Raw genomic sequence first — 12059 nt, 5'->3', positions numbered from 1 at the left:
TTAAATAGACCAACTACAACATGTAGGCTATTTTGGGAAGTCCCGTGACCATCTGTGCACTAGCTTTGGGTAGGGGTTAAGTGTAGCGAAGTAGTAATCTTTTCAATATTCCTCTAGCGACATTATTTGAGACTTGTAGAGCACCGTCCCACAAGTACCAATGATTCCCTGCAGGGAAATAATCTGGCATACTTTCAGGAAATGATATCCTGATTCCCTTCATAAATTGTAAAGTATCGCTTCTTTATTTCAGCAATTTGGACCATTCAGCTGAACATGGAAGAAAAGCATGGATATTGAACAATTGTAACTATCTCCTACCCAATCGATAATAAATATTGCATTTCAATGGTTAAAATCTGGATCACATTTGTTTTCGAATTATGTCAATGCGCTGCCAGACAGACTGAGATTCTTGTACTTAATAGAAAACCACAGAATGCATAAAAAGAAGACAGGCAAAGCTCCAGGCCTAATATCATGCTTGTAACCACCATACATCGGACTCCTATGTCTGAAATGCTATATAGCTGATTTTCCACCCAAACCAAAAGTATTTTAAGTCGTGTTTAAGTGTGCTGTATCCACCAGAGTCTGGGGTGCTTTGCCATGTCAAATCAATGCTTTCGAGTCGTGGAGAAGTCAGTCATATTTGACTCGGTTCTGCATTTAGGAGTAAGTGGATCATACTTTAGGCATTACCATGCTTGTGTGGCAAATGCTTTCTCATATTCAAATTGGAGATTATGGCGCAGTGTGTGAGAAATGTCACCTAAGAGCAATGACCTACATTATGTATAGCATTCCTTCAGGAGCCAGTGGCTTTATTCTGCCACCACCACTCAACACTGGCCACCATCTCCAGGTCTGAGACCATGCCCCTGAGTCAAATATGGGCTCCAGTTTAACTTAACAATGCATAGAAGAAACGTTAGCATTGGGTAATATAGTAAACGTTTAGCATCAAGCCTTTTTGTGTTCTGTAAACTAAAGATCTCACCTAATAGATCTCTAGATAAGTATATTTGATAAGGGGGCTTCACTGAGATGTATAGACATTCCAAAAGGAAACTTCCCATATACATTTTTGGCATTTCTCAACACTCACAGTCCCAACATTTGACTCCTCCATGATGTGAAGAAATTAAATGCAGATATGAATTTGTCAGTAGACTGTTACTTGCGCACTGTCAGTTCAGAGCCACAAGTTCAGAGCCACAAGTCCCATACATCTGAGATTGCAAGGGTGCATGCATTTTTTAACAATGCAAGCTGATGGGCACAAAAAGGCATACCAATGAGATATAGAATGAATTTTAGCACCTTGAATGTCAGCATTAACATACAGGTAACTGCCTAAATAAACGAAACAATGAGGGATACAAAGTATATTGAAAGCAGGTGCTTCCACACAAATCCAATCAAAATTAATTGTCACATGCGCTGAATACAACAGGTGTAGACCTTACAGTAAAATTTTTACTTACAAGCCCTTAACCAATAATGCAGTTTTAAGAAAAAGAAGTGTGAAGTAAAAAATAGATAAGTAAAGAAGTACCGAGTCAATGTGCAGGGGCACAGGTTAGTTGAGGTAATTGAGGTAATATGTACATGTAGGTAGAGTTAACAATGCAAATAGTCCAGGTAGCCATTTGATTAGCTGTTCAGGAGTCTTATGGCTTGGGGATAGAAGCTGTTAAGAAGCTTTTTGGACCTAGACTTGGCGCTCCGGTACCGCTTGCTGTGCGGTAGCAGAGAGAACAGTCTATGACTAGGGTGGCTGGAGTCTTTCACAATTTTTAGGGCCTTCCTCTGACACCTCCTGGTATAGAGGTCCTGGATGGCAGGAAGCTTGGCCCCAGTGATGTACTGGGCCATACGCACTACCCTCTTGCCTTGCGGTCGGAGGCCGAGCAGTTACCATACCAGGCAGTGATGCAACCAGTCAGGATGCTCTCAATGGTGCAGCTGTAGAACTTTTTGAGGATCTGAGGACCCATGCCAAATATTTTCAGTCTCCTGAGGGGGAATAGGCTTTGTCATGCCTTCTTTACGACTGTCTTGGTGTGTTTGGACCATGATAGTTTGTTGGTGTTGTGGACACCAAGGAACTTGAAGATCTCAACCTACTCCACTACAACCCTGTCGATGAGAATAGGGGCATGCTCGGTCCTCTTCTTTTTCCTGTAGTCCACAATCATCTCCTCTGTCTTGATCACGTTGAGGGAGAGGTTGTTATCTTGGCACCACACGGCCAGGTCTCTGATCTCCTCCCTATAGGCTGTCTCATCGTTGTCGGTGATCAGGCCTACCACTGTTGTGTTATCGGCAAACTTAATGATGGTGTTGGAGTCGTGCCTGGCCATGCAGTCATGGGTGAACAGGGAGTACAGGAGGGGACTGCGCACGCACCCCTGAGGAGCCCCCGTGTTGAGGATCAACGTGGCAGATGTGTTGTTACCTACCCTTACCACCTGGGGGCGGCCCGTCAGGAAGATCAAGTGCAGAGGGAGGTGTTTAGTCCCAGGGTCCTTAGCTTAGTGATGAGCTTTGAGGGCACTATGGTGTTGAACGCTGAGCTGTAGTCAATGAATATCATTCTCACGTAGGTGACACAGGTGTGGTTCATGAGTTAATTAGCAATTATGCTTAGGGTATAAAAATGCCCAGTTGCCCATTAGTTTGGCTACCATGGCTAGAAGAGATCTCAGTGACTTTGAAAGAGGGGTCTCAAAGGAGCATAGGGGGTTTAAAGTGTGTGTGTGTGTGTGTGTGTGTGTGTGTGTGTGTGTGTGTGTGTGTGTGTGTGTGTGTGTGTGTGTGTGTGTATTACTATCCTTGTAGGCACCAAAAATTCTCAAAAGTCCCCACAAGGATAGTAAAACAAGAAAAATTACCCTGCATGGGGACATTTCCCATGTCCACACGAAGACAAAGGTTATTTTTAAGCTTAGAAGTTAGGTTTAGGGTTAGGGTTACAATTAGGGTTAGGGAAAATAGGATTTTGAATGGAAATACATTTTAGGTCCTCACAAGGATAGTAAAACATATGTTGTGTGTGTGTGTGTGTGTGTGTGTGTGTGTGTGTGTGTGTGTGTGTGTGTGTGTGTATTACTATCCTTGTAGGCACCAAAAATTCTCAAAAGTCCCCACAAGGATAGTAAAACAAGAAAAATTACCCTGCATGGGGACATTTCCCATGTCCACACGAAGACAAAGGTTATTTTTAAGCTTAGAAGTTAGGTTTAGGGTTAGGGTTACAATTAGGGTTAGGGAAAATAGGATTTTGAATGGAAATACATTTTAGGTCCTCACAAGGATAGTAAAACATATGTTGTGTGTGTGTGTGTGTGTGTGTGTGTGTGTGTGTGTGTGTGTGTGTGTGTGTGTGTGTGTGTGTGTGTGTCACCAGATTTCAACCCAATTGAACACTTATTGAAGATTCCTGAGCGGCGCCTGAGACAGCGTTTTCCACCACCATCAACAAAACACCAAATTATGGAATCTCTCATGGAAGAATGGTGTCGCATCCCTCCAATTTATGTCAAGGTGCATTGAAGCTGTTCTGGCGGCTCGTGGTGGCCCAACGCCCTATTAAGACACTTTATGTTGGTGTTTCCTTTATTCTGGCAGTTACCGGTATAATGTAGGTTAATATTTGATGGCTCATCTGGGATGATATTTGGGAGCTCGTCCTGGACGATTGGTTTAAATGATTGACGTTTTGACCAATTAACAATGCATTTACAGACTTTATTGTAATTTAGCATTCTGTAATATGGGGCATTCTTTATTTTTGTCTAACATAACCACTCACAGTTAATATTATGTAAATCTTTTGCGAGATAGACCAGACCATGGAATTGCTATCAAGCTTCCATTGAGTAGTTGCACATTTTACCCAATATGTTTTCAGCCCATGGGCTATAACCATGCTACAATCTAGGATGGCACCAAATTTAGCCCATGACAGCATAGCCCCTGGATAAGAGTGCTGTGGGTTAGCACGGATATGTTAGCCGAGCTACAGTAGTACAGGGTTGAACTAGAAAGGTCATTTTACATGTAGTATAATAGTGTGACTTGGTTCTGCTGTCTAAAAGTATTTTTATGTTAGTGGAAGAAGTTTAAATTGTTAGAGGCTAGTGTTGAAAAATGTAGGCTAGTGTAGTACTGACTGTATTGTAAATAGTAGTGGGATAGTAGCCTTTAGTGGGATAGTAACAGAAGTAGTGACTGCAGCAGTAGTGGACATAGTATTAGTAGTAGTAGTAGTAGTAGTAGTAGTAGTAGTAGTAGTAGTAGTAGTAGTAGTAGTAGTAGTAGTAGTAGTCAAGGTTATAATAGTAAACTAACATTGAAACTAAAACGTATCATAACAAAACAATTTAGTAAACTGAATTCAAATAACTAACAAACCTGTTTGAAAAACTAAAATTACACTGACACTATTATGTTCAACTCTAAAATTAACTGAAATCAAATAGAAACCTGATTTATGTTCAGTTTTAGTTTTTTTCTCTAAAATGTTTTTCTAATGGGGTTTTCAAGCTTCTGAATCTGGCAGGTCACATTGAGATTGACTTTAATTTAAAGGTAGACTCAGCGAGATGCCGTTGCCACAAGCAGCACCGCAGATTTTGGTCGTGTTCCCCTGCTCAGACGTTGCACGCATCAACCAATGGTTGCGTACCACGTCATCGACTGTGCAGTCGAGCACCAAAGTGCTATAACATGTAGGTCGTGTTCCTCTTCTCAGACATTGCTGACGCATGCCAGATCCTACAACGCCTAGATAGGTATTATACATGTGAGTTAACCACATATGGTATAGCAGTCTTATGCCTGACTGCATAGTCGATGACGTGACACAAAACAATTGGTTGATCCATGCAACGTCTGAGCAGGGGAACGCGACCATGATGTGGTTAGCTTATAAGTAAAGTACCTATCCAGGTGTTGTAAGATCTGGCAGGCGTCAGCAATGTTTGTGCAGAGGAACGTACCCATTGCAATGCAAGACTTTGCTCTCACACAGTCACACAGAGTATCTGTGCATGCGCACGGGTGCGCGTCACACTGCTACAACGTGGTAGCTACGGGACCAAAACAGTGGAGAAGTTTAGCCTCGCGCTTCAACACTCCTGGTTGTTGAGGAAATTGACCCACTACTACTGTTTACTTGGTGCTTCTATTTCATCTTGCTGAGTCTACCTTTAAACCTGACCAAACCTAACATACTGTATGACCTGACCCATCTCCTTATGCATTACTACCCCACAGTGGCAAGAAGTAACATCCCAAAAAACACTCAAACTATACAACACGTAAATGGCTCCTAACCTTCCACGCTACTTTCTGTCACTAACACTGAAACTGAAGCTAAATCATATAAAAACTAAATAGATTTTCTTTATGAAACTTAAACTAAATAAAAACGTGTAAATAAGATCTGAAAACGTACTGAAACTAAACTGAATTTCAAATAAAAATCTTTAAACTAATATAAATAATATAAAACATAAAACTATAATAACCTTGGTAGTATTTGTAGTAGTAGTACATTGACTGTGTAAAAGTAGGCCTAATAGTAATAGTGATTGATGTAGATTGGTAGGTTTAGCTATGCTAAGTAGGGTAGTGTTTAGTGAGTTTCAAGTTTCAAAGTTTATTTGTCACGTGCACAGGATACAGCAGGTGTAAAACAGTACAGTGAAATGCTTACTTGCAAGCTCTTTCCCAACAATGCAGAATATAATATTTTTTTTTACTAATAATAATAATCATAGAATAAAAGATAGAAACACTAGGAATAAATACAGAATGAACAATGACACGGGGTACCAGTACCGAGTTGATGTGCAGGGGTATGATGTAATTGAGGTAGATCCAGAATGTACATTTAGGTAGGGATACCTATATGGCAACAGGATAGATAAACAGGATAGAAAAACAGCAACAGCATATGTGATTAGTCAAGAGTTAGTGCAAAAAGGGCCAATGCAGATAGTTAAATAGTTAACCATACCTACCCGGACAAACTATTTAGCATTATTATGGCTTGGGGGTAGAAGCTGTTCAGGGTCCTGTTGGTTCCAGACTTGCCATGCGGTGTCAGAGAGAACAGTCCATGACTTGGTTGGCTGAAGTCTTTGACCATTTTTAGGGCCTTCCTCTGACACTGCCTGGTATGGAGGTCATGGATGACAGGGAGCTCGGCCCCAGTGATGTTCTGCCCGTACATACTACCTTCTGTAGCGCCTTGCGGTTGGATGCCAAGCAGTTGCCATACCAAGCAGTGATGCAGCCAGTCAGTCAGGGAGTACAGGAGGGAACTAAGCATGCACCCCTGAGGAGCCCCGTGTTTAGGGTCAGCATGGCGGATGTGTTGTTGCCTACCCTCACCACCTGGGGGCGGCCCGTCACAAAGCATCATCACCGGGGTTCAGCTGTGTGCCCACTGTGCCACCATTAGGCACAAATTGGGCACATTGCCCTAGGATGAGCTACTTTTGTAATTTTTACCATGCTTGCCAAATCAGAGCTTAATATCAAACTGATGATGCAATATAATATGCTTTGATGTATTTGACCATTTTCAACGATGTTGTCTACTTTAAACGTCTTCTGCAGAACCGCTGGACCGATCGGCACCAAATTTGGTATATACTGTAGCATCTATGGTTGCACATCTTCAAACGCACGATATTCTAAGACTCTAGCTGAAACAATATGGCCGCTATGAGCCAATGGCTTGATTGAATGGTTTTTTCTGTCCAACAGCGCCATGATGTGGCCAAACTCAACCATACTGTACAGGTTAGCTAGACTCATATCCTTGAGCATGTGTGTCAATTTTCATCATTCTGAGTCAAACAGATCGAGAGATATAAAAATGTGCCTATTACAGCGTCACAGTGTGGTCGATATGAAGGTACTTTCATATGTTGAGTCTTGACAGTGTTTGCAACCTGTGTTCCAAGTTGTGATAAAATACGGATATCTGTGACTGATTGATGTGCCAGACCACGCCCACGTGAATGGTTATTGGTCAGTAGTGGCCATGTTGTTTAACATACTAGCCTGGAAAATAGTGGGTTGAGAGACCTTGGTCCATAGATGCCAGATATCAAGTTTAGTGCAGATCGGTCATTCGCTGCTAGAGGAGTAGCGTTGTTCTTCACAAAATTCTAAATGCCGGAAAATCCATCATGGCGGACTTTATGGGTCCTTGAGGCAAATGTGTTCCTTGTGAGGAGAGGGACATGCATACCGAATTTCAGGACTCTAGCGCAAACAGGGTGAAGGGTGTGCGCTTTCAAAGTTAGCATTTTCAAATCGCTTGTTATAGCGCCACCATGTGGCCAATTGGCATGACATAAGAGGGTGTGGCCCATGGGCCTTTACGATCATGTCAAGTTGGGCTGTCCTAGGCCTTACCATCTCAAAGGAATTTGCATGTTATTTTCCTTGGGGGAAGAACCTGGAATAATAATAATAATAATAATAATAATAAACGCCAACAAATACAATAGGGTTGCACCAGCTTAGCTGCTGAACCCAAAACAGTCATCAATATAGCAGCAGTGTTAGTGGTTGGTGGGTGTGTGAATGGTGATGTGATCGTGTGCACATGAGTGTCAGTGTAGGTGAGGATGATGTGTGTAGAGACCAGCAAGTGTGCATAGAGTCAGTGCAGATAGTCTGTGGGTGAGGGTGGGCAGTCATTGTCAGCTGTTCAAGAGTCTTATTGCTTGGGATAGAAGCTGTCTCGGAGTCTGTTGGTTTGCTAAGGTATCGCCTGCCGGAGGGTAGCAGAGAGAACAGTCCATGGCTGGGGTGGCTGGAGTCTTTGGCAATTTTTCGGGCCATCCTCAGACACCGCCTTCCTGTGTTAGGTTGTTACAGTGGGTTAATTTACTGGGTTGGAGTGAGCTGTGTGGCATAACCAGTCTTGGAATGTGTTCCCCCAGTGCTATAATACATTTTTTTTTGAAAGGCCTATTGCAGTTAATTTAACAGTGGGAAGTTAGCTTAATGAAAGTAGCTGATGCAGTTACTAAAACAGCAGTACCTCTTGATTGGTAGATGATTGGTTATTTCTGTTCTGATTTCACATTTGAATAGCATGGAAACAGACCAAGATTTCATACCCTCGAAGTTTGTCTAAGTTAAGAGAAAATGTAGTTGATGTGGTTACTAAAACAGCTGTATCATTTGATTGGTAGAAGATATTGTTATATCTAGCCTAGTTGTAAAAAGAACGGACATCTGCACAGTTTCACATTGAACATCACTCTGTCGTTTAATGACATGTGCCACGCATTCTGACAACCCATTCATCCGTAACGCAGCACCCTGTCGTAAACCATAACAACGTACAGTACGACGTACAGCACGTCGTACCATACATAACATTTCCCCCCTTTCCAAAACCAGGGACTGGTACCATATATAAAATGTCCATAGGGCAAGAACCTAGAGTGATACCTGTAAGAAATAAACATTAACCCTTAAACGGATGGACTCTCCAAACTAGCCAGTTCAGTCCATTAACCTGGAGGTTGACTAAGACACCTAACGGAGCCTAAGAATGAAAAGAGGTTAAGTAGTCCCCCAGATAAGCAGGGCGAGTTCGTGCCCGCATAGGCCTTTCTTCCACCGTCACCGCTTGTGGCTCTGGCCCTTGGGGAACCCACAGAGGCTGGGGCTCAGGTGGTAGTGGTGGAGGAGGTCCATCCGGTGGCGTCTCTGGCCTGCATGTCTGTTTTGTGTGCCTTCGTGTTCCTTGAGGGGCAGGGACTTTTCTGAGGCGGCTGGCGTGCCAGCGTGATCCATTGCTCATCATGAATGTGGCGGGCCCCAGTTGTCGACTGACCTGCAAGGGGTCCGACCAGAATGAGGCCATTTTGTTGCACCGCTGAGGCCGTCGGGCTCGGACCCAGTCTGACACTTGAATGATCGACTTCTTCACCCTGTGTGCCTTGTCAAAACGCTGTTTCATTGCTCTTTGGTGCCTGGTCACTGCCTGCTGTTCTTGGGTGCGCCTAGTCGCCGGTTCTGCTACTCTCTGTGTTCTGAGTCTGTCCAGTGGCAGTTCCATCTCACGACCTAGCATGAGGGATGCCGGGGAGACCTGTGTTGTTGTGTGTTTGCTTGCTCTGTAGTGCATTAGCGTTTGATTCAAAGCAGTTTGGAACGTGCACCCCTGGACCAGGTGCGCTCTGATGCCGTTCTTCAGCGTTTGGTTGAAGCGTTCCACCCCCTCCGTTAGCTTGTGGGTTGTAGTAGGCCGTGCGGATGTGTTTGATTCCCTTGTTGCTGAGATATGAGGAGAACTCGGCAGAGGTTAGCTGGGGCCCATTGTCCGTGGTAAGGGTGAGGGGTAGGCCCCACCTTGTGAACAGGCTGTCTAGGATGTCCACGATGGCCTGTGCTGTGACAGTTCCGACAGGAACCACTTCTGGCCACTTAGAGTGGAGGTCATACACCACCACCAGGAAGCGCTGATGGTGAGGGACTGCGTGTCCATGGATCTCGCCACAGATGTCCAGTTGGATGTGCTCCCAAGGTGGGACGGCCATGCGAGAGGCTGCAGGGGGTGGGGCGGACTGTCCTGTTTTCCCACTGAGGAGGCATGCAGCACAATCCCTGACCAGGGCTTCAATGTCGTGGTCGATGCCTGGCCACCACACAAGGTCTCGACATCGCTGTTTGACCTTGACTATGCCCAAGTGACCCTCGTGCGCCATGGATAGAACACGCGCACGCAGGCCACTCGGGACCACAGTGCAAAACCCTCGAGAGACACAGACTTCTTCCCAGCAAGAAAGTTCGTGCTTCACTCTGGCGAAAGTCGCCAGCTCTTCCGGCACATGTGCTGGCCATCCAGTGCGTATGTAGGTGCGCAGGGTAGACAGTGTGGGATCCTGTTCCGATGCTTGCTTCAGCTCCTCCAGTGAGACGACTGACTGAAGAGGAGCGTAGAGCATTTGTACAAGCTCTGTTTCGTTGTCGTCTGGCAAGACGGTTGGAGTAGGAGCGTCAAAGGAGCGTGAGAGGAGGTCTGCCACCACGTTATCCCTCCCCGGAGTGAACTTCAGCTGATAGTCATACTGTCTGAGGCGGTCGGCCCATCTGTGCAGCCGAAGTGGCTTGTGGCCAGTTCCTGATGCTGACAGTAGCGTTGTGAGGGACTGGTGGTCGGTTCGGAGTGTGAACAGACGGCCATATAGGTAGAGGTGCCACCTTTCGCACGCCCAGACACAGGCCAGTGCTTCTCGTTCGCCCACAGAGTACCGTTGTTCTGTGGGGCTCAGGGCCCTTGAGGCGAAGGCGACGGGCCTCTCAATGCCATTCTGCAGCTGTGAGAGGACAGCTCCTAGTGCTCCAGCTGAGGCGTCACATGTGACAATGGTGTGGCAGACGGGGTCAAAGTGAGCCAAGACTGGGGCTGTGGTGAGCTGACTCTTCAGTGAGCGGACCGCGTCTGAGCAGGCTGCCGTCCAGGCCCATGGCTCATCCTTCTTGAGGAGCTGGCGAAGGGGCGCTGTGGTCTGAGAGTAGTGGGGCAGAAACCGGAGGTAGTAAGCTGTCATGCCCAAGAATGAGGCCACCTGAGAGGCTGAGGTCGGTTCCGGGATCCGGTGGACGGCTTCAATGTTCGACATGAGTGGGGCCGACAGGCGGAAGCCCACAAACTCGACGGCTGGAGCTGCAAAGGTGCACTTTCCACCGTTCAGGGTCAGGTTGTTCCGCAGTAGAGCACTGAATACTCTGTGGAGTCGATAATCATGGATGTGGAGGTCAGGGCCGTGGACCACGATGTCATCCAGATAGACCGCCACCCCAGGTATTCCAGCGAGGATGGTGCTCATCACCTTCTGGAAGCAGCTGGGGGCGGAGCTAAGTCCAAAAGGCATGCGTAGTATATCTGAACACGCCAGCGTGTGTGACAAAGGCCGTGAGGTCTCTGCTAGCTGCATGGAGGGGTACCTGAAGATAACCCTGACGAAGGTCAAGCTTCGTGAAGATCGTGGAGCCATGGAATTGTGCGGTCAGCTCCTCAGCTGTAGGCAAGGGGTACTTATCCGGGGACAACGGCCTTGTTCACAGCACGGAGATCCACACAGGTCCGGATTCCACCGGACTTTTGGTTGCAATGACCAAGTTTGAAATCCAGGGGGCAGCGTTGACTGGCTCAATGATGCCTGCATCCAACTGTGACTGGAGATCTTTTGTGACATCATCACGCAGTGCAAAGGGAATGCGCCGCAGGGGCTGCATGACTGGGGTCACTTCCCGGATTCACTAGGGGCCTGTGAGTAAAGGCTGTGAGGCAGCCCAGTCCATCAAACAGAGTCGGCCAGTTCTGTTGCCATGTGCAGGTAACCTGGTAGATAGCTGACCCACTGTCATCTCTCAGTGTGAATCCCAAGCCTGTGAAGAGGTCGAGGCCCAGGAGGTTGGCACCCCGCTTTGCAACATGAAATGTGAATGATGGCAGATGTTTGGTGCCGTAGTGTACTGGGACCTGGAGGGTGCCTACAATGTCTATCTTAGATCTACCGTACCCACACAGGGCAGTGGAGGGCTGTTGGAGTGGTAGGTGACTGAAAAACTTGTAGTAAGTGGCAAGGTTGAGCAACGACACCGCAGCGCCAGTATCCAGCAGCAAAGGCAAACCCACCTCACCCAGCTGCACAGTGCATGTCCTGAATGACACATGGTTGGTGGAGACGGTTCGGATTTCCGTGTGTTCATGTTGAGAGTGAGATGAAACGAAGGGCCTGTTCTGGGTGGAGCTAGTAGCAGGGGCAGAACGACACACTTTCGCAAAGTGATTGTATTTTGAACAGTTCTTGCATATTTTCCCACGGGCTGGGCAGTTTGAAGCCCTTGAATTGTGAGAGCTAGCCCCACAGTTGCCACAGCTAGTTCTGTTTGTTTGTCTGTGTGCCTGCTGCACGGGCATGTCGGTGTCTGTGTCCATGCAGCTATCGACGCGGGAGGGCGTGCGCAGCGCGTGATCGTTGTAGTGCGCCTGCTCGGGCTGAAGC

This window comes from Coregonus clupeaformis, chromosome 35, assembly GCF_020615455.1.
Source record: "Coregonus clupeaformis isolate EN_2021a chromosome 35, ASM2061545v1, whole genome shotgun sequence".
Classification (NCBI taxonomy): domain Eukaryota; kingdom Metazoa; phylum Chordata; class Actinopteri; order Salmoniformes; family Salmonidae; genus Coregonus; species Coregonus clupeaformis.
This window is presented reverse-complemented; position numbering follows the sequence as displayed.